Source organism: Narcine bancroftii, chromosome 8, assembly GCF_036971445.1.
Source record: "Narcine bancroftii isolate sNarBan1 chromosome 8, sNarBan1.hap1, whole genome shotgun sequence".
NCBI classification, from domain to species: domain Eukaryota; kingdom Metazoa; phylum Chordata; class Chondrichthyes; order Torpediniformes; family Narcinidae; genus Narcine; species Narcine bancroftii.
The window spans coordinates 145398856-145421591 of NC_091476.1; the positions used below are offsets into that span (position 1 = coordinate 145398856).

Genomic DNA, 22736 nt, shown 5'->3' on the forward strand with positions numbered 1-22736 from the left:
TCCTAAAGTGGATACATCTGAAGGGAGAGGAAGGTGCAGAGACCATATGACCAACAGATTCAAAACTGAGTGCACACTTTTACTCTGGGGCCATTTTAAAGATGTAGTGCTGTGAAGCAGACCTTTTGGAAGTAATACAGTACTGAATATGGCCTCGTGTGTGATTATAGACAATCTGTCTGATGTTCTCCATGTAATAGGGGAATGAGTGTGGCCATTTTGAGGAGTCAGTTCTTGGTGAAGCATCCTTTGAATGGGATACTGTGCTGACTGTGGCCTCATGTGGTGATAGACAGCGTCTGATTTTTCCAGGTTATAGGGGAATGAGAATTTCTGTAACCAAAAAGTGAAGGTTACTTTGATTGGCTGACCCACAGAAAGGGCTCTGGAAGCAGAAGAAATATTCTGTTTGGATTGTAACTATTGTAAGGGTTACTGGAATTTGGCCGATCCATAGAAAGGGTTTTGGAAGCTTTGTGAGGGTCATTTCGGGTGCCCTATGTCTAAGAAGAGGGAAGTTTTGGTTGACCCTCATCTAAAAAGGACATTTTGCTGGAAACACCTCGATAAAGGTTTCATGAGTTAATAAACATTCTGTCATCCTCGGTCTCGTTCACCCACTTCATGAACTACTTCTCATCCATCTAAAGCCTGCGTGTCGACACTGAATTTCTGAAACTGAACTTTGAACTACCTTTCAAATTGTGCCTTGCGTTGTGGTGACCTGGAGTGTTCCATACACCCCAGTATATTCAAGCACGGTTGAGGGATAAGTTGAGATGAGTTTAGATAAGTTAGATAAGTTATGTAAAGTGTTATATCGTTGTTTACTGATAATTAAAAATATTATTTTAAATATAATGCTGTCTGGTGCGTAACAGGAGAAACTCAGCAGGTCCTCGAAGGCCCATTAGAGGCAATTATTATGTAATCACCATTTCAGGCCTGAGCCCTTCGTTAAGGTACGAGCAAAAAGTACACAGGCACCTGAATGAAAAAGGTGGGGGAGAAAAGAAAGGCCAGAGGGAGAAGTCCAGGCCAACAGCCACAGGTAGATAGGATAGGAGAGAAAAGCTTAGAATTGATTGGGGAAGAGGTACAGGGTAACATATAGGATAGGAGTGTTTTGTGCTTCCTATGTGACATTGTAGAAAGCAGGGTTAATGGTCAGGGCCCACCCTGGCCCCAAAGCTTCCGGATTACATGTTCAGAAACACCACTGGTGAACAGTGTGCAAGGTGGCAGCTTTCTTATCAGCGATAGAAGCAAATGATCACACAAAACCCATGGAGTGAGTAGATTTGTAGTGTTGGTCCCATCTCTGTTGGGCCTGCTTGCAAAAAATAATAAGGAAAGATGCCAATGGTCTCATTATTTGGAGAGTTGCCAGGATTCTACAGACTTGCATGATACCTCAGGATGAATTAATAGAGCTGTCAAAATTATCGGGAATTCAATGAAAAATATCACCAATCTTTATAAACAGCATTTTTTTTTTCCTGGCAGGAGTGCTCTACTGCAAGCAACCAATCTCCCTACCCAGTCTTGAGGTGGAAGAATGGATGGCTGTTCAAAGCCGTTGTGGTTGATCCAAATTTGCAAATGAGACATAAACTGGCATTCAGCCCGCCTGCATTTGTCCTTCACACTATCAGCACATCTCTCCATCCTCTTCCGCTTTGTAAAACTCCTGAAATAAATCAACTTGGAACTTTTCACCACACAGGAGTGTCTAAATTCTAACTTCCCAATCCTTGGTTGACTTATCTTTGTTATATAGTGTGATAGTACAGACCTATCACCAATGTATATAGTTACAGTATCTAGAGTGTAATGACTGTGCTTACAGCGATTGGCTGAGAACTTAGCCACGCCTTCTGTCTGGGCCTTAAAGAGTTGTGTCCCTAGCCAGGTCGGATCATTCCGGACTGGTCGGCCACCTGTGAAGAGCTCCTGTCTTTTGCTAATAAAAGCCTTGGTTTGGATCAACAAGTCTTTGGTTCTTTTGACGAGCTCTACATATAGTTGGATTAAAAATACCCCAAAAAAGCCAAAAGTTTTGGGGGAATTTTCAGTTTTAGAGTGGATTGGTCATTAATAATACAATAAAACCTCTGTTATCTGCAATTTAACAAATGGCAAACTCAAGCAACCGGCAAAAAAAAAATCAAGGAAAGTAAATAGAATAAATAAAAATTACAAAAAAAAATTGTTAAAATTGTAAATGTTCTTTGAAGTCGCACACAAAACTTTGGTGAAGATGGGAGCAAATATTCAGCCAGTGGAGGGCCCTGGTCATGCTTTGATCATAGCAGCTGTTTCAATAAAGTTGTGTGAAACAGCAATGGCAAATACCTATTGATTCTGCTCACCATTGGGGTGACGCTCTTGAAGTGGTCTCCCAATCCCTACTTAGTAACAATCTTTATCTTTATTAGTTTGCCATTAAGTATATTAGTGAGGCTTTATCTGTAAACTTGAGGGAGGGGGGAGTTCATTATCATGTTATTATTCATCTTTCAGGCAGCTCTAGAGGGGGAGGAACCTGCAGAAGCAGTGATGGTTAAATGTTTTCAAAGAATGGGACTGAAAATAAAATAAAATACTTTGCAAGTGAAGTTTGTTCAGTGTAGTTTTTTTTGTCTTTTAATATTCTTAATTCAGGTGTATTGGTTAGGCATTGTAATAATATGCCTCAAGCAACCAGAAAACTTGTTTATCTGGCATTTACTAATCGCCATAGGTGTTGAATACCAGGCACTTTGCTGTTTGTTCATTGTGGGTATCTAAAAGAATATGAAGATCTGGGCATCTGTATCAGGGTCGTTAACCACACACATCATATTTTGGGAAACATGAAAGTTTGCAGACGCTGAGATTGCAGTAAAAACACAGAAATGCTGGAGGAACTCATCTGGTCTCGTAGCATCCATAGGAGGTAAAGATATGTAACTGGTATATTCTTCAAGAAGGACTCAGGCTTGAAACGTCGGTTATATATCTTTACCACCTATGGATGCTATGAGGCCTACTGAATTCCTCCTGCATTTCTGTGTTTTTACACCATATTTGTCTCTGGTTGCTTCTGCGATGATCTGTAGAAGAGGCATAAACAAAAGTAAACAATCCTCAGCCTAGGGACTTGGAAACTCCAAAATCAATCATCATTCAGGATTGCAAAAAAAACTAAAAAGGTCTGTCACAAGATCTTTGGTTATCCTGACAGAAGCGTGTTTCAATAATAAAAAAAAGATGAATGGTACATTCTATTAAAGACCTTGTCACCATTCATTATAAGAGTTGTAGAGGCAACATGGATAAATTATAGGGCTAACATGTCAAGGGTTGGACAATTGAGCTGGAGAAAGATGTTTGAATCCCACCATGATAGCTGGGGAAATTAGACGTAAGTAAACAATATGCATCAAGAACTAGGGTCAACAATGGGCCTCCCCCTACCCCTTTATTTTTTTTAACTGAAGTGGCCTAGAGTTTAGGAACAATTAGGGAGGCACAAAAAATGCAGCTCTAGCCTTTAGAACTCTGATCTTGTGAAAGTAATGTTTAAAAGAACCTTGAGGGATTGAATGGCATTCGTCATCTTTGCTGCTTGCAGTCAGAAGGCTCAGATTTCTTCTCAGAGCTGCGAACAGTAAATACTGAGTGTGGTGAGAAAGGGTGGAGAATTGTCTCAGAATAGGGAGTTCCAATAGCGAGACAGGGAGTTCTATTTCAGGATGGTTGGACTTGTGATTTTTCAAATCCGTACTTTCAAATTCGAATTCCGATCTGTTCCCCCGCTTGTGATAAGTGGTATCCTACTCTCTCGTGATGCAATTAATTTTAGTTTAATGCTTCCAATTTTCTTCATGCCTAGCTGTGTATGTTAATGGTTTTTTTTTCAGTGTGTAATAAAGGTATTTAAAATGTAATTATAAAAAATGGTATTCTTTTTAGACTTATGAGGGGTTGCTGGAATGTAACCCCCTTTGTAACTTAAGGAGCATCTGTACTTTAATTTCATTAAAATGAAGTCGGTTTTGAAGGACTCAATGGCCTAGTCCTGGTGTAATTCGGACATCTAACTATTTTGTTTTGTTCCTGATGAAGGACTCAGGCCTGAAACATTGGTTACCTTTAACTGATTATGGCTATTGCATGATCTGCTGAGTTTCCCCAGCGCTTTTGTGTATTGCCCGGGTCATTATCCGAGGGTTCTGTAGCCTTCTGCTATCACTGGCTCCTGTGTGTATGGGCAGTGATTGCCCGGTGCTTTGGTGACCTGTAAACCATCTAACCAAGCTTTCTGCTAGGAGCAGCAAGGCCACTGCCCCAGAGGTAACAGTGAGCTAAATTTAAATGTAGACAAACAGCACAGTAACAGGCCCTTTCTACCCACAAGCCCTTGCCACCCAATTAACCTACACCCCCAGTACAATTCAAATGGTGGGAGGAAACCGGAGCATCCAGGGAAAACCTACGCAGACATGTGGAGAACGTACAAACTCCTTAAAGACAGCGCGGGATTCGAACCCAAATCCTGATCATTAGCGCTGTAAATCTAAGTGCATTGGCTAACCACTATGCCAACCGGACTGCTCTCAAAAGCTGCATGCCACTCAGCTGGAGACAAACCAGACATACAGGGGCAAGCCAGAGATAGAAAATTAAAGGTGAATAGCAATTGTGTGTCAGTGTCTAAATCTGGGACCCTCAGAATCACAATGGGTGTGTCCGAGTCCACAAAGTGCATATGCTCCATTTTTTTATTTTTTGTTTTTATGGTTATTTTGGAAAATTTTATTTTTCCATTTGCATCAATTACAAACATATATTTCTAAAGTGCATATCCTCCTTGTGAGACATCTATCCAACCAAGTCTGACAAGACCAGACCAGTTGTCAGTTTGAGGTCAGCATGAACATTGAACACATTGCACACCCACTAGTTCATGCTACCCTCACTTGGTCAGGAATACATTCTATACATGAGCAAGGCTTCCTGCTTGCAATGAATGGTAGCTGCGATTGAAGTTCTCGATCACTTCATGAGCACATCACCAGGGCCTTTAGTTTAAAATTGCCCTGCCAGTGTCTGAATTATGGCAGCCACCATGAATGAACTAGAAAAACTATCCCTGAGGATATGGTGATTGATCACACCTGGGCCCTGGACCCCAGCATGGGCAGACCATGGCTGACATGGATGTGCTCAAAGTTGGTCCCCAAATGCCACAGGATGGGGTTGCCTGTGTGATCCTTGCAGTCCTGTTTGGTGTCAATAAACATCAGGGCCTGTGGGACTGTAACATGTTATGAATGTCATAGTCACAGACCAATAAAATTATTAGTAAAAACACTCCAAAATGTTGGAGGAACTCTGCTCGTTTTTCAGTGTCCATAGAGGATACAAAGATATATTACTGACATTTTGGGCCTGCGCCCTTCTTCAAGGAATAAGTTTTACAAATAAGTTATTAAACAAGCTGACAGTCCCTGACCCTTGACCCAGAGCAATAGGTTTAAGTTTCCCAAAGCAAATGATCAAAAGAATCTAAAATAAAACATCTAATATCTTTTATGTTCATCATAAACATAATTCTTACAGGAAATTGGGTGGCATGGTCAGCGAAGTGGGTTGTGCAATGCTGTTACAACACCAGTGATCAGGTCTGGGATTCAAATCCCTCACTGTCTTTAAGGAGCTTCTACGTTCTCACTGTTTCTGTATGGATTTCCTCCGGGCATTCATTTTTCCTTCCACTGTTCCAAAACATGCCAGGCGTTGTAGGTCAATTGGGTGTAATTATGCAGCACAGGCTGTTACCGCGCTGTACGACTTTTTAAAAAAATTGGGTTGTTGGGAAAATTCCATTTTGTTACTAATGGCCTTTAGGAAATGAGTTCTGACATCTCCCTTCAATCTCACCTAATATGTGAGTCAAGGTCCTGACTGCCTGACTGAGAACCTCGCAAAATGGAGGAACAACATCTCATCTTCCATCTGGGCACAGTCCAACCAGATGGCATTAACATCAACTTCTTGAGTTTCCGTTGAAACCCACCACATCCCCCCGACCCTGATTTTCAGATTTCAGATTTATTGTCAGAGTACATACATGATATACAACCCTGAGGCAGAATGACCACTTATTGGTTGTGCAAAAAGGAACTGTACACAACGTGCACATGTAAACAAATAAAGAAATGTAAACAAACTGACTGAGCAATACAGAGAGAGGAAAAAAATCAAAAAGGAATGCAACCCTGTCATGCTCTGGTGCTGATGGAGTTTGTGGAGATATTCCTACCAATCCTCACTGATTGTGGTCTGGAGGTGATGAAATCCAGTATCTAATTATACAGTGGGGTGTTGAGTCCCAGGTCTTGGAGTCTGCTGATCATTTCTAAGGAGATGTTAGTGTTAAATGCCGAACTGTAGTTGATAAAGAGCATCTGATGTATGCATGCTTGATGTCCAGGTGTTCCAGGGCTTTGTGTAGAGCCAGTGAGATGGGATCCATCATGGACCTGCTGCTGCCTGTTTCTTTCTTCCCCCCCTCTCCTTTCCTCCAACTCTGTCCCTCTCATTCACTTCCCTTTCCCTTCTGTCTCCTTTCACAAAACCAAAACCAGTTGTCACCTTTCCTCTTATCATAATCCATTTAACCTCTTTTGTCTGTTAATCTGCATTCCTCCTCCTCCCATTCTTCCCACTTTCTTTCTCCATCCTTTAATACAGATGCCTGTATATTTTTACTCAGGCATCAGGAAGGGCTCAGGCCCAAAATGTCAGTTCTTTACTTCCTCTGAACGTTGCCAGATCTGCTGAGTTCTTCCAGTATTTCTGTGTTTTGACTACAGTCACAATGCCTGCAGACTTTCATGTTCCATTCATTGCTGCCTATCAAAGGGCAAATGGAGAAAACTCCAACTCCCAGAATTCCCAGTGAACTGGCCCAGGCTTTAACTATGTTGGATGTGTATCATCAATGGCACTTCTGAATAGGGGATTCCCCTTGTGTTCTTGACCCAAAAAAGTGCACTCATCGGAGCAATGTGGCAGTTGTTTCCCCAAAAGCTCTCTACATCCTGAACAGCAAGAGCAAACTCTCAGCTTAGTACATTGCTATTGTCAGCTCTCCCACTTTCGAATGACTGTGAGAACACCCTGCAGGAAACCAGAGCTCTGGTAATTAAAGATGGATAGGAACCCATCAAAAAGCAGCTTATCTTCTGTAGCAATAGCCATCAGAACACATCCTCCCACCTGTTAGCTGAGCCTTAATCCCCAGAGAATGAATTGCACTGAATCTATAATGATGTGGGCTCTTAAGTCTATTTGCCTAAACCTACTGCAGTTCCTGCTGAACTATGATGCATGTACAGGAGGTGCTCCTCTGCTCTCAGCCATGTAATCAGTAATGAGCAGAGATACCAAGCAGTCAGGCAAAGTCAGTACTATATACATTTCCTAATGCATAGCCGGGGAACTGATTAAATGGGATTCTCCTCGTGGCCAGGCTGAAGTAACTTGGAGATAGAATATGCTCACTCCTGACAAAAGTCAGACATGCTAATCAGTCCGTGTGCCTGTGCTTTTCCAGAGAGGCATGCTGGACCTGAAGTGTTCTTTAGGTATGCATAGCAAACATTTTAGACTGTATTCTCCACCACTCTTGCCCCACCTGGTGCTGTGGTAATGGGCTCATGGATGTGTGGGTTCAGTCAGTGTCATCCGCTCTGGTCTACATACGGACTCCAGGCCAGTTGAGTAGTTTATTCTTTACTGACCAATTCCGATTCAACCTGGAAAGATTGATGATTCCTGCCCTGCCATGTTCAATCCCTGTATAGTCTTCAGAATGTTCTTTCAAAGAATTTTGAGGTTTTGATGCCTGGAGGAGATTAGCAATATAAGGAGAAGTAGAATTTATACACAAAGGTGAGAAAATCAAACCTGGGTTTAACTTAACCAGTGTCACTTCAAATGTGTTTTTAAGACCAAATGCTTTCAAAGAGATTCAACAGTGCTCCACTTTGTCTGCCTGTCTCACTGCCACTGCCTGATATCAGGATGGCATTTCTTTCATCTTTACCAATGATAAGATGTAAAGGTAGTCTCAATATTACTCTCACTAATAGTATTCACACTCCTAAATAGTAACGAAGTCCCAAAGAAGTACAGGCGATTCCAAAAGAGGGACAGAGAGAGTGATCTTGTGCACAGGTAATGACGATGACAGTGTGAGCTAAGAACAAGCTTATTTCGTAGTTTTGTAGTGGCCCGAGCAACTGTGCGGTTAGATGGGACAAATCACCTCCCCAGTCGGTTGAGACAAGATGGTGCAGGCCCCCCTTCCCTTGTCAGGAGAAGCCCATGTTTGGCGACACATGTTGCCCAGGAGATGTCACCACTTCCTGGTTGTGCATCGTGGGGCAGGCAGTGATTTTGCAACGCACTGATGTCTCTCCTTTAGACCAGTGCGCCCCAGACAGGAAGTGGGTCATCCCCTTAAAGCAGCACAAGAGATTCATATAAAATTCAGTTGCTGGTTCACCTTCGTGTTGTGTGGACATGCTTCATTTCAGTAGTGCTGCCGTGAACAACCACTACAGTTTCATAATTTCCAATGACGTTGAAGATTATTTAGCCCATTGAGTCCATGCCAGATCTCTGTAAAAGCCCACCTCTCTCATTCCCCTATTTATCCCGCACTCATGTTGGAACCTAGACTCTCTCATGTACTCTAATTCATCCTTCATGTGTCTACACTTGCTAATTTACAGTGTCTATTTATCCAAGAAAATTGTCTTTGGGCAAGGGAGGGCACACTAAAGGTTAACTTCCAGGTTGAGTCGATGGTGAAAATGCCTGAAGCAATGTTGGAATTTATATCTAGAGGAATAGAATATAAGAGGAGGGATGTGATGTTGAGGATTTATAAGGCACAGGTGAGTCCTCACTTGGAGTATGGGGTACAGATTTGTGTTCCTAATTTAAGAAAGGATGGTATAGATTGGGCATTAAATGTTTTAAAAATTTATTTGTCGAGGGGAGCCTTGTTTACTTTAAAAATCTTTCAGTTAAATACAGATTACCAAATACTCTTTTTTTTGTTATCTACAGATTAGAGATTTTTTACGATCCAAATTACATGGATTTCCTAAGAGGACTGATAATTTAATTGATTTAATTTTTAATTAACAATCTTTCTATAATGGTTCAATAGCTAACATTTATGTTATGTTGTTTGGAATAAGAGAGGCTCCCTCAGATAACATTTTTAAAAAATACCTGGGAGCAGGACCTACAGCTTTTAATTTCTGAAGAAACTTGGAATGTAATTTTCAAATTGATTAATACCTTTTTTTTTTATGTGCCCACCACTCTCTCCTACAATTTCTAGTCCATAGGGCTCACATGTCCAAACTCAAACTATCTTGTTTTTTAATGTGGATGGATCTCCTTGTTGTGATGAATGCAATAATGGAGATGCTTCATTAATTCATATGTTCTGGACATTTCAGAGTCTTGTGAAACATGGGAACAAAATATTTCAAACTTTCTATACACTTTTTAAAGTTAATTTTAAACCTAATCCCTTTAACTGCTTTATTTGGTATTGTTGGAGAAAATATCATAATTTTGACTGTCTGAGTTGCATGTATTAGCTTTTATTTCTCTTTTGCTAGGTGGGTGGTGTTGCTCAGATGGAGGGACGTTACCCCGCCTCATCATGCTCAATGGCTGCATGACGTCATGTTATGTTTAAATTTAGAGAAGATTAGATGCTCAATTTCCGATTTGAATTCAAATTTTCAAACACTGTGGGGATCCTTTTTGAATTACTTATATAATCTTTGATTTGTTATGAAGGTAGAACTGTTGATTAATGAGGTAATTTTCACTCTGATAAGAATTCTGTCTTTTTTTTGGCCAAACAGCTTCTTTCTTGGTAGTGGATATGGATTTTTCTTTTTATATAATAAAATATCAATACAAATATAAACCATTTGATTAAAATGTGGGATACCTTGGATCAAATGATATGATTTAAATGTAATGTATTTCTTATCGTTTAACATATATCCTTATGTACTCTGTATTTTTGGATGTGAAATTTCAATGTTGATAAAAATATTGAAAAAGAAAGAAAGGATGTGTTGGCATTGAAGAGGGTTCAAAAAGATTTATGAGAATGATTCCTGGAATGAAGGGATTAGTACATGAGGATGTTTGACAGCTCTTGTACCTACTCCTTGGACTTCAGGAAAATGAGGGGGACCTCATAGGAGTGTTACGAGCCCAAAGGACCCCAAAATCCAGCAGCAATAGACATTCACCAAAACAAGTGGCTTTCAAAACAGAAGTTATTTTTAATCAACTTCAAACATGAAAATAGAATCAAACTTTAACTTAACTCTATTCGTATACTATACTCTATACTAACCTTTCTAATTCTAAGCGCATGTGTATGTAATGTATGTGTATGGATTTAAGAAAAGTTCTTTGGTTCACAGTTCAATCTCACTTCTCCTTCTTCCAAGTTCTCTGGTTGCAGGCAATCTCCATACTGTGCACAAAATTTAACATGGATAAAGTTCACCAGGCTTGGTGCTTGAAAGGTAAATGTTTATCACTCAGGAAGGTTCTTGTAGGGTTTGCAGAGAGAGATATTTGTTGCTCCAGGATTTCCACAACTGAGGTACACCACTAGTCACCTCAGGGTCTCGCTAATGAAACTTGCCTCATCAGGGTATTCCAGATGGTAACCTCTTTCTTCAAGCTACCACAAAGTTCCATTCTTTCCTCTATTTCAAGAGAAACATCAGACAGATAGCACTTCCAGCCATCTACTGCTCTGGAACTTGCTTTCGTCGTTCTGGAACTTGCTTTCATCGTTCCATACAGTTTTTCCTGGATTGCACTTTTCAGTTACTTGTCAGCATCCCACACACTGACTGACTGACTGAGCTTTTAACTCAACTCTCTCTCTTTTCCAACTGTCACTCCAGTGAAAATCACGTGACTCATGTGACTTGCAAAACCCCCACCTTCTCCAGCAAACAACAGGAGTTCTTCCTTCTGCTCAAGTTGTTACCTTAGGTAAACAACCCAAGATTGACCTTTCTGCGCACCCTGGAAAAACCCTTGAAAAGAACTTCCACCAGCCATCAGTGTCTCCAGATCCAAACAATGGTCATTCATTTTATGATGTTAGTTCAATTAACACCTACTCCAGAAGTCTTCAAATAAGATCTGTTTTAAAATGTGTGAATGTATGTGACCTACTCTAAATCTTATAAATTCTGCCCAAATATTAATATTGTTACAAGAGCATTTCAAATGTAGAAAGGCCTGGATAGAGTAGATGTGGCAGAGTTGTTTCCCATGGAAGGCGAGTCTAAGATAAGAAGACACAACTTCAGGATTGAAGGGTGTCCATTTAAAACAGAGAGGCAGAGAATTTATTTAGTCTGAGAGTGGTTAACCTCTGGGATTTTCTATCATGTGGAAGTTAGGTTGTTGGGTGTATTTAAGGCAGAAATTGATAGCTCTCTGAATAGTTTGTGTAAGAAACGTTATGGAGAGAAGACGGAGGAATGGGGCTGAGAGGGAGAATGGATCAGCTCATGATGCAATTGTGGAGCAGACGATGGGCTGAATGACCCACTTCTGCTCTTATAACTTATGGTCTTATGGACATAGAAACACCCAGTGAAAATTCACACTAGCACAAGGAAGCATTAGGAATGCCCAGGGTTATTCCACGGACAGTCTACATGGTGTATGAGAAAGTAGGATCAAACATAGGTTGCTAAGGTTGTGTGTTGTACAAAGTTGTGTGTTATGCCACCTTTCAATTAAAAATGCATGGCTTCATTGATTCGCAGAGATCAACAACAGAAAAATACATGAAGCAAGTTAAAATCATGAAGAATTAAGCAGACTAGAAACACTCTTTCGTTGGGTTATAAATTTAAATTTTAGGGCATGACCAGTTTCCCCAATAACCACAAGGACAAAGACTGAGGGGAACGATAGGCTTTATTGTACAGAAGACTTGAGCTGGTCCGGATCCAAACTAGGGAAGTGCAGGGAAGGAAGAGGTGGCCCGACCTTTATGGCCTGGGCCCCATGGGGGGAGTCCAGGTGAGAGAGTTAACAGGGGGTGGGCCAGTCCGAGTCAATTAGCAAACACAATCCATACCATTACAGGCCTACAGCATGGTAACAGGCCATTTCGGGCCACGAGTCCTTGCCACCCAATTTACACCCAATTAATCTACACCCCTGGCATGCTTTGAATGGTGGGAGAAAACTGGAGCTCCCGGGGAAAATCCATGCAGACACGGAAAGAACATAGAAATTCCTTACAGACAGCACGGACTTCAAACCCCAAACATAATTGCTGGTGCTACCATGCACCGTGTATTTGTGCAATCAGATGATAATAAACTTGAACTTGAACTTGAACTTTAGTAGAGCAAACAAGAACTAGAGAACACAGAATGAAAATAATTAAGCAAAGAAACAAGGGCAATGTTGTAAAGATTGTAGAAAAAAAATCACACAGGAATGACAAACATTATAGAAAGGAGCCACTGCCTTGTGTTGACTGATAAACATTTGTTAGCCTCATAGGTAGACAATTACCATTAATAAGGGATCCAGATATATCACATAGGAATGTCAAACACTAAGAGAAGCTTCTGCTTTGTGTATTTGACTAACCCTGCAGATCAAGACCGAAACCAAGGCTGCATAAACACCAAGGTGCCACCTCAAAACATCATCTTAAATCTTCTTGGCTTGGCTTCGCGGACGAAGATTTATGGAGGGGGTAAATGTCCACGTCAGCTGCAGGCTCGTTTGTGGCTGACAAGTCCGATGCGGGACAGGCAGACACGGTTGCAGCGGTTGCAGGGGAAAATTGCTTGGTTGGGGTTGGGTGTTGGGTTTTTCCTCCTTTGCCTTTTGTTAGTGAGGTGGGGGGGGGGTCCAAAACATAATTATGTTTGATGTAATTAATTTACATTCCAAAGAAAATAACACAAAGACAGGTGCTAATGAGCAACAGGAACAATCCACCTCAAAACAAACCTGTGTAAGAAACGTGTGAAAAATCCACCGCCAAAAGGAACCATATAATGTTGTATACTTTGAGAAAGGCTCAGTGCAGGGAATAAGTGTCACTGTCTACTCTTCTTTGTATCTGTTACACCTGCCAGTGTAATATAATAATGTTGGTTGTATACTCCGTGGTTCAGCTGTTCATTCTGTTGTTACAGTGTGGGCTGACTTTCACAATGGAAGGAAAATCTTTCTTAAACTGTGAGTGATTGGGATCTGGAATGCAATGCAGTAGCTGAGGTGGATTAAATCATGTCATTGAAAAGGGTGTAGTTGAAAGAAAAAGCAGGGCCATGGGAGGGCAGAGATGTATTTGTAGGACTCGCTGAATTGCTCTTGTGTAGAGTTGGCACAGATCCAGCAAACCAAATGGCCTCCTTCCTTGGTGTGACCTTTCCGTGATTCTGTGCATATTGTCTGGTATAATTAACAATTCCACTCAATCACAGTGGTCCAACCATTTGAAAGCCTATTTGACACAGGGGGTTTTGTTTTAAATGCTACTTCTGATGCAAGATTCCATGTTGTGATGGTGGATGAGTAACTGCTTGTATGCGACATACTTAAGTATATAATTAAAAGACTAGTCAGGTATCAACAGCCTGACATCAAGTGGTTGGAATTAATGGTACAAACATATAGTTTCAATGTATTCAGCTAATCTTTAATACTTTGTTGTTCCACTAGAGTAAACCGGCTTGTGGCTAAAATAGGTAACACTCTTATTGTGATAGCCATCAGTTTCCTGAAGCCCTTCAAAGAAATGAGATCTAAAACGTGAAATAAAATTACCTTTGAATAAACTGCGAAGCAGTGAAAGATTAAAAGGTTATATTTATACAGCTCTCTCCATATCCTTATCGGGATAAGCACTTTACAGTCAACACCGCACTTTTGAGATGTGGGAAATGCAGCAGGTAAATTGGCTTTGCAAGCTTTGACAAACATTAGCGATCCTTACTGTTCTTGATTGAACATAAGAACATAAGAAATAGGAGCAGGCGCAGTCCATCCGGCCTGTCGAGCCTGCTCCGCCTCTCAATAAGACTATGGCTGATCTAATCATTGCCTCAACTCCACCTACTTGCCTTTTCCTCATATCCCTGAATTCCTTTCATAATCTAACTGAATCTTAAATATGTTTAATGAAGTAGCCTCAACTACTTCCCTGGATAGAGAATTCCATGGATTCACTACTTTCTGGGAAAAACGGTTTTTCCTCATCTCTGTCTTAAATCTACTCCCCTGTATCTTGGGGCTGTATCTCCTAGTTCTGGTCTCACCTACCAGTGAAAACAATTTTCCTGCCTCTATCTTATCTATCCCTTTCATAATTGTATATGTTTCTATAAGATCTCCTCTCATTCTTCTGAATTTGAGTGAGTATAAACCCAGGCGTTTTAGTCTCTCCTCATAGGTCAACCCCCTCATCTCCGGGATCAACCTGGTGAACCTTCTCTGGACTTTCTCCAAGGCCAGTATATCCTTCCTCAAGTATGGAGACCGGAACTGCACAAGGTACTCCAGGTGAGGCCTCACCAGTACCTTGTATAGTTGTAGCATGACCTCCCTATTCTTTCATTCAATTCCTCTAGCGATGAAGGCCAACATTCCATTTACATTCTTAATAACCTATTGCACCTGTACCCCAACTTTTTGTAATTTGTCTTTTTGCACAGCAGCATGCTGTAGTCTTTTACCATTTAACCATTAACCAGGACTCTAGGTCGATTGAGAGGAGTAAAACACAAAAGTCTGCAGACACCATGATTGAAGTAAACACAATGCTGGAGAAACTCATCTATTTAATAAAGGGTATTTCAAATAGCAAAAGTAAAGATACATAACCAGCGATTTCGGTTCGAGCCCTTCATCAAGATGTGAGGAAAATGTAGGCAGGTGTCTGACCAAATGGTGGGGAGTAAGGGTAGAGGGAGGAGCACAGTCCCACAGGCAGGAGGTAATATGTGAATGAGAGAGGGAGGGCATGCCAGCAAACAAGGGCAATGGGATGGCTCTGTGAATGGAGAAGAAAGGGGGTGGAAGGCTAGAGGAAATAAGACAGGGGGATGGGGAAGAGAGGGAGAACGATGACTGATCGAGCAGAAACCAGAGAGGTCAATGTTAATGCCCTCCAGTTGGAGAGTGTACAGATGGAATATTACTTTGTTTTTAACAATGCATTTACATAGTGCTTTTACTTCAATAAAACATCACAAGGTTCTTAATGGTGGTGTAGTCCATTTCTGATACCATGTTGCATGGCGAGATAGGGTAGGTAGACTGGGCTTGATAAACAGATATGTGCTGAGAGGTAGATGCAGAGTAGTAGAGCAATTGCTTGAGGAACCAGGTCTTAGGCTCCAGACAGTTGTAGCCCCTTCAATGGTGAAGGCCCAGAGAACTCAGGGATTTGAGAGGGTAAAGACACTTTAATGATCAGGGAGAAAATGAGACTAAGGACGAGAATTTTATAATCAAAACTTTGCATGATCAGGAGATGGTGTAAATCAGCAAGGACAAAGGAGGAGGAGCAAAGGGACATGGTGCGTGTTAGGAAAAACACAATGGTGGAGAAACTCATCAGGCACTGTGTTCTTTATATAGCAAAGATAAATGTGCATAACTAACATTTCGGCCTTGAGCCCTTCATCAGGTATGAGCAAAATGTAAAAAGGCCAGGTGCCTGCCTACATTTTGCTCATACCTTGAAGAAGGGCTCAAGCTCGAAATGTTGGTTATGTATCTGTATTTGAACTGCTGAGTTTCTCTAGCATTCTGTTTTTACTTCAGTCATGACATCTGCATAATTTTGCATTTTACTCTCAGGTGTGCATAAGGACAGCAGAATTTGGGATGAATTGAAATTCATGAGTTTGGATCAGACAGGAAAACTTGGCCTGATTATCCTTTTTTTTTTAAATTATTTGCAGTGTGAAATTCAGGATTAGATATTGGTTTCTGAAGCAAGCAGCTAGTTCTGTGAAAATCATACTCCATTCTTGAACAGAATGTAATGGCAAAATAAATAACTTTAGGCCCATTCTCTGCAGCTAATATCATTAGGAGAATATTCAACTGATTGAAAAATCATAGCTAACAGAGAGAAGTAAAACGAAAAGCATTAAATTTGAAGTCATAATGCATACTTGGCATAAATTGGAATTATCTTAGTTTAATTTTGATTAAACATCCCTTTCTTTCACACCTCCCAATTACTCTGACCATCCCAAAGCATTTTTACACTAATTGAGTGCTTTTGAAATATAATTGTTACGGTAATGTGGGAACACATGTTTTCTCACTTGCACATATTATAGAGTTTTTCAAGGAGATTACCAAGAAAGTAAATGAAGGAAAGACTATGGATGCAGTCTACATGGACTTTATTAAGGCCTTTTACAAGGTCCCACATGGGAGGTAGTTCAGTAGGTTCCATGGAGAGGTTGTAAACTGGATTTGAAATTGGCTGAGTGGGAGAAGATAGAGCGGTATTGGATGATAGCTTCTCATTAGTGGTGTGCCTCAGGGATTGGTGCTGGGACCATTGTTCCTCGTCTATATCAATGATCTGGATGATAATGTGGTAAATTAGATCAGCAGGTTTGCTGATGACATTAAGTTTGGAGGCGTTGTGGAAGGCTTTCAAGGCTTGCAGAGGGATCTGGACCAACTTGGAAAATTGGCAAGAAAATGGCAGATGGAATTTAATGCAGACAAGTGTGAAGTGATGAATTTTGGAAGGACATACTAAGGTAGGACATTCACAGTAAATGGTAGGACACCAAGAGTGACAAGGAACAAAGGGATCTTGGAATATAGATACATAATTCCCTGAAAGTGGTGTCACAGATAGACAAAGTCATAAAGAAAACTTTTGGCATCTTGGCCTTCATAAATCAAAGTATTGAGTATAGGACTAGGGATGTTATGGTAAGGTTGTACAAGACATTGGTGAGGCCAAACGAAGTATTGTGGTGGCACTGTACTGGCTGGCCCACACCTGATACTGTAAATCCTCCCCCTCCAGGATTCCTAATAAAGGTGGTACCACCCAATCTACTTCCTCAGTACTGCCTTGGAATCGGGCCAACAGCATATAAGATATGCCTGTAAGTTAATAGCAATTGAAGCCCATTAATCTTGACTTCTGGTCTGTCGGATCTAATTGATAGCACTACATGTATTGTGTGCAGCTCTGGTCACCTAACTACAGAAAGGATATCAGTAAGGTTAAAAAAGTGCAGAGAAGATTTACTAGGATGTTGCTGGGTCTTCAGGAGTTGAGTTACAGGGAAAGATTAAACAGGTTACTATTTTATTCCTTGGAGCATGGAAGAGTGAAGGGAGATTTGATAGAAGCATACAAAATTATGAACGGTATAGAGAGTAGGCTCTTTCCACTTAGATTGGGAGAGATAAATATGAGAGGAGATGGCTTTAGGGTGAAAAGGGAAAGGTTTAGGGGGATTATTAGGGGGAACTTCTTCACTCAAAGAGTGGTGGGAGTACCAGCTGGGGAGTCGATCTCCACAGCCGGCAACGACAGCTGCAGAACACCTGCAGCAAGAAGAGACCACAGAAGACAATAGAAACAAGAAAGAAGAGGAGGAAAGGGCACCAAAGAAACAACAGATGGCCAACCCAGAGGAAGAAGAAGAGGAAGAGTATGGTGAAATAGAAGAAGAAAAGATAGGCAAGGTAAAGGATATACTTGCTCTTATTAAAGGATACATGGAGTCATTTAAAGAATGGCAAACACAGGAATTTAAGGATTTAAGAAAAAGAATAAACAACACAGAAGAGAAAATAATTAAAATGGAGATGACCTTAACAGAAATGGGAAAAAAAATGGACAAGATGGAAGAGCGGGCAGTAGCAGCAGAAATGGAGGTAGAAGACTTAAAAAAGAAATTGGAGAAATCTAATAAAAAAACTAAAGAGACACAAGAGCTACTAGCTCAAAAAATAGATACAATGGAAAACCATAACAGAAGAAATAACATAAAGATAGTGGGCCTTAAGGAAGATGAAGAAGGCAAGAATATGAGGGAGTTTATAAAAGAGTGGATCCCTAAGACCCTAGGATGTCCAGAACTACAGCATGAAATGGAAATAGAAAGGGCACATAGAGTATTGGCCTCTAAACCACAACCACAACAAAAACCAAGATCTATTGTAGTAAAATTCCTAAGATATACTACAAGAGAAAAGGTACTGGAGAAGACAATGGAAAAAGTAAGAGAGGGCAACAAACCACTGGAGTATAAAGGGCAAAAAATCTTCATTTATCCAGATATAAGTTTTGAACTCCTAAAGAAGAGAAAAGAGTTCAATACAGCAAAGGCGATTTTATGGAAGAAAGGGTATAAATTTATACTAAAGCATCCAGCGGTATTGAAAATATTTATTCCAGGACAACAAAACAGACTATTCTCGGATCCAGAAGAAGCACGAAAATTTGCAGAACAATTACAAAAATAGACTGAGGGAGGAAGACGGGTAATGAGAGTTAAAATGATCACGACTGATATGTATGTGGGTAAAGACAAAAATAGACTGAGGGATGAAGACGGGTAATGAGAGTAAAAATGATCACGATTGATATGTATGCAGGTAAAGAGGTATAAGAGTGAATAGAGACAATGAGCATACATGAATGTATCTGTACTTAGAGGAAAATATAGATAGTATAGACAAGAATTAATGAGGGAAGGTAATGGAATAGAGAGAATAAGGAGGGAATTAAAAGAGGGACCTTTGTGACATATGAAAAGTGAAATCTTTTCTGGGGGAGGCGGGGTGGGGGGAAATAGCGGTCACTGCAAAATCAGTTGACGCTTGCGAGTGGATTCGCAAATCCAAATGGAGAGGGGAGATGTGGTTGTCCGACAAGGGATAAAGGACAACTCAGGAGGTGAAGGGGAGATTGGGGATAAATAAGATAGAAATAGGAGAATAAGGAAAATGTTAGATGTTGTAGGAATGTTGTCTTATAAAGAGTTGAAAATAAGAAAACAGAAATGGAAAAGGAGGAAAGGTAATGATGGAAAAACGGAAAGAGAAGATAAACAAAATATAAAAGGGCTACGCTGAACTATATGTCTTTAAATATTAATGAAATACATAACCAAATTAAAAGGAAGAAACTACCAAATTTAAATGAATAAATGTATTCCATTAGAAAAAATAACATATTGGTTAAGAAATAATATTGAAATATTCGAACAAGTATAGGAGCCTTACATTAAATACAATAGCGAAAACCTACTGGGGACAAACATTACCTAAGTTGATGGAAGGAGAAGGAAAGAAAAGAATGGACTCAGTAGAATTTCTGGTGTAATTTTGTTGAATGACAACATTGTCTGACTGGCTTAATGCAACCTAGATTGTATACCTAAAATGGATGAGAGGGGGGGGTGGGGGGGTGGTTTGGGAGGAAAGTGGGGGGGAGAAAAAGTCACTGTATATGTGTGAAAAAGAAATAGTGTATATCATGGCTAATGTGATTTATGGTGTGAAAAAAAAAATTAAAAAAAAACAAAAAAAAAAAAAAAGAGTGGTGGGAGTGTGGAACGAGCTGCCATCTGATGTGGTAAATGTGGCTCGCTCTTAACATTTAAGTATTGATTGGATAGATACATGGATGGAGAGTTCTGGAGGGTTAGGGACTGGGTGCAGGTCAGTGGGACTAGCAGAATGATATTTTGGCACAGACTAGAAGGTCAAATGGGTTGTTTTCTGTGCTGTAGTGTTCTATGGTTCACACACAAGTTTCTAGCTAAACACTCGATCATGTGATTCTGCATGTCCTGATTCTAGTAATTCTAGTTATTGAGTTTTTCCCACATATGTTTTCGTAACATAGATCGAGGGACAAATATCGATGAAAATTGTTCTTTTAAACTGAGCGATGGAATACTTGTAAATATATTTTTAAGATAGCACCTCAACCTGAATTGATATTGTCACCTCAAAGGTCTTTTGTTTTATTGTTATTTTTTATTGCATTGACCTTCTTGGCTGCAGACATTATTTTCGAGGTCGAATCAAGCTCTTTTGTTGATTCTATTTTCAAAACCGGCCAAGATCAGAAACCAACGATAAATAAAAGGATCTGATATCACAAGAAGCAACAAAAAAACTTTAATTTATAGCTAGATGACTTCCACATCAAAATAGTTATTAACTTTCCCAACTAGACCATCAGGCCACAAGACATATTGTAGGAGCAGAAATAGACCTTTCAGCCCACCATTCAATCATGAATTAATCCATTCTCTGCGGAAACTGCCAAAATGTTTGGCCTGGAAGTCAGCCTGAAGAAAACTGAGGTCCTCCATCAGCCAGCTCCCCACCATGACTACCAGCCCCCCCACATCTCCATCGGGCACACAAAACTCAAAACGGTCAACCAGTTTACCTATCTCGGCTGCACCATTTCATCAGATGCAAGGATCGACAATGAGATAGACAACAGACTCGCCAAGGCAAATAGCGCCTTTGGAAGACTACACAAAAGAGTCTGGAAAAACAACCAACTGAAAAACCTCACAAAGATAAGCGTATACAGAGCCGTTGTCATACCCACACTCCTGTTCGGCTCCGAATCATGGCTCCTCTACCGGCACCACCTACGGCTCCTAGAACGCTTCCACCAGCGTTGTCTCCGCTCCATCCTCAACATCCATTGGAGCGCTTACATCCCTAACGTCGAAGTACTCGAGATGGCAGAGGTCGACAGCATCGAGTCCACGCTGCTGAAGATTCAGCTGCGCTGGATGGGTCACGTCTCCAGAATGGAGGACCATCGCCTTCCCAAGATCGTGTTATATGGCGAGCTCTCCACTGGCCACCGTGACAGAGGTGCACCAAAGAAAAGGTACAAGGACTGCCTAAAGAAATCTCTTGGTGCCTGCCACATTGACCACCGCCAGTGGGCTGATAACGCCTCAAACCGTGCATCTTGGCGCCTCACAGTTTGGCGGGCAGCAACCTCCTTTGAAGAAGACCGCAGAGCCCACCTCACTGACAAAAGGCAAAGGAGGAAAAACCCAACACCCAACCCCAACCAACCAATTTTCCCCTGCAACCGCTGCAATCGTGTCTGCCTGTCCCGCATCGGACTTGTCAGCCACAAACGAGCCTGCAGCTGACGTGGACTTTTTACCCCCTCCATAAATCTTCGTCCACGAAGCCAAGCCAAAGAAAGAAAAAAAAAGAAGAATCCATTTTTGACTCAGCCCCACTGCCCGGCCTTCTCCCCATAACCTTCAATGTCCTAGCTAATCAAGAACCTGTCAATCTCTGCCTTAAATACACTCAATGGCCTGATCTCCACAGCCACTTGTGGCAACAAATTCCACAGATTCACCACCCTCAGCTAAAGAAATTCCTCTGTATCTCTGTTCTAAGTGGATGCCAATCGGTTGATAGGAGTATATAAAATAGTTAAATCAGCCTTTTTTTTAATCTAGCTGACATCCATTGACAAAAACCTATATTTTTTTCAACAACATATTTTATGCTGTTTAAAGTGCTATGCAAATTAATTTCAATATGAAGTTTTATTCTCTTACTTTGCAATGGTCAATTGCAATCATTTTCCGTTGTATTTATTGTGGAAGTTAAAGATCCCTACCTACCACAAGATCCTGTACTTCAATTTCAGGTTTCACACCTGGAGAACAAGTTAAATGATATGCACCTGATTTTCTAGTCAAATTGTGGTGTCATAGAATTTGTTCACTTTCGTATTTATTGTCATTCATACTGAGATGCAGTGATAGGGTTTGTTTTGCAAGCAGTCCAGTTGGGTATCTCAAAAATGGTAGCAGAGCAGAGGTACAGAGAGAAATCATGTGGTTCAGAGCAAAAGAAATATAATTCTGCTAGTGTGAAGATTACTCTGGAAGCAGGAAGGAAACGGTCCTTGCAACTGTGCTGTATGATCTCATATTTGTTCATCCTCTTCCCAACAGAGGAGAGTTGAAGTGAGTGTACAAAGTGAAGGGAGGGAAGTTTAGGGGCGAGATCAGAGGTAAGTTTTTTACACAGAGATTTGTGGGTGCCTGGAATGCCTTGTCAGGGATGGTGGTAGAGGCTGAAATATTCGGGGCATGTAGAGACTCTTTGACGGGCACGTGGATGAAAGGAAAATAAAGGGTTATGATGTAGGAAGGATTTAGTTTTTTTTTGGAAGGAATATGTAGGTCGGAAGAACATTGAGGGCCAAAGGGCCTATACTGTGCTGTAGTGTTCTATGTGTGTGGATGGGATGGGATGGGATGGGATGAGCCTTTTAATTTGTTGGCTGCTTTCCAAAGGATGAAGGGAGGTTTAGATGGAGTCAATGGAGTTAATGTGATGGCCTCAGTCATGTTCCCAACCTTCTGCTCCAGTCTTGGATAGAGCAGTTCCTGTACCACACAGTAATGAAACCCAACTTGGTACTTTTAATTGTATATCAGTAGAAGTTGTTAAAGGACACAGATGACATAAAGCTGTCCACTTCATCACTATTGGTGTGGAGTGGGGGGTGAACTCTGCTCTCTTCCAAGAGTCTATTAAACATCTCTTGTTTTTTTTTTAATTTC

At 40.8% G+C, this 22736-nt stretch overlaps 1 long non-coding RNA gene across 2 annotated transcripts in view; it reads right to left on the minus strand.

Annotated features, from left to right (window-relative positions):
- The window catches only part of LOC138741875 (uncharacterized), a 61544-nt gene that overhangs the window by 25076 nt on the left and 13732 nt on the right, over positions 1-22736 (minus strand). The window contains exon 4 of one of the 2 annotated variants that reach the window (XR_011343835.1): positions 7688-7897. The exons of the other annotated variant lie outside the window; for it this stretch is intronic. This is a non-coding gene — a long non-coding RNA (uncharacterized lncRNA). The remainder of the gene's footprint in view (positions 1-7687; positions 7898-22736) is intronic. 2 annotated transcript variants of the gene reach the window in all.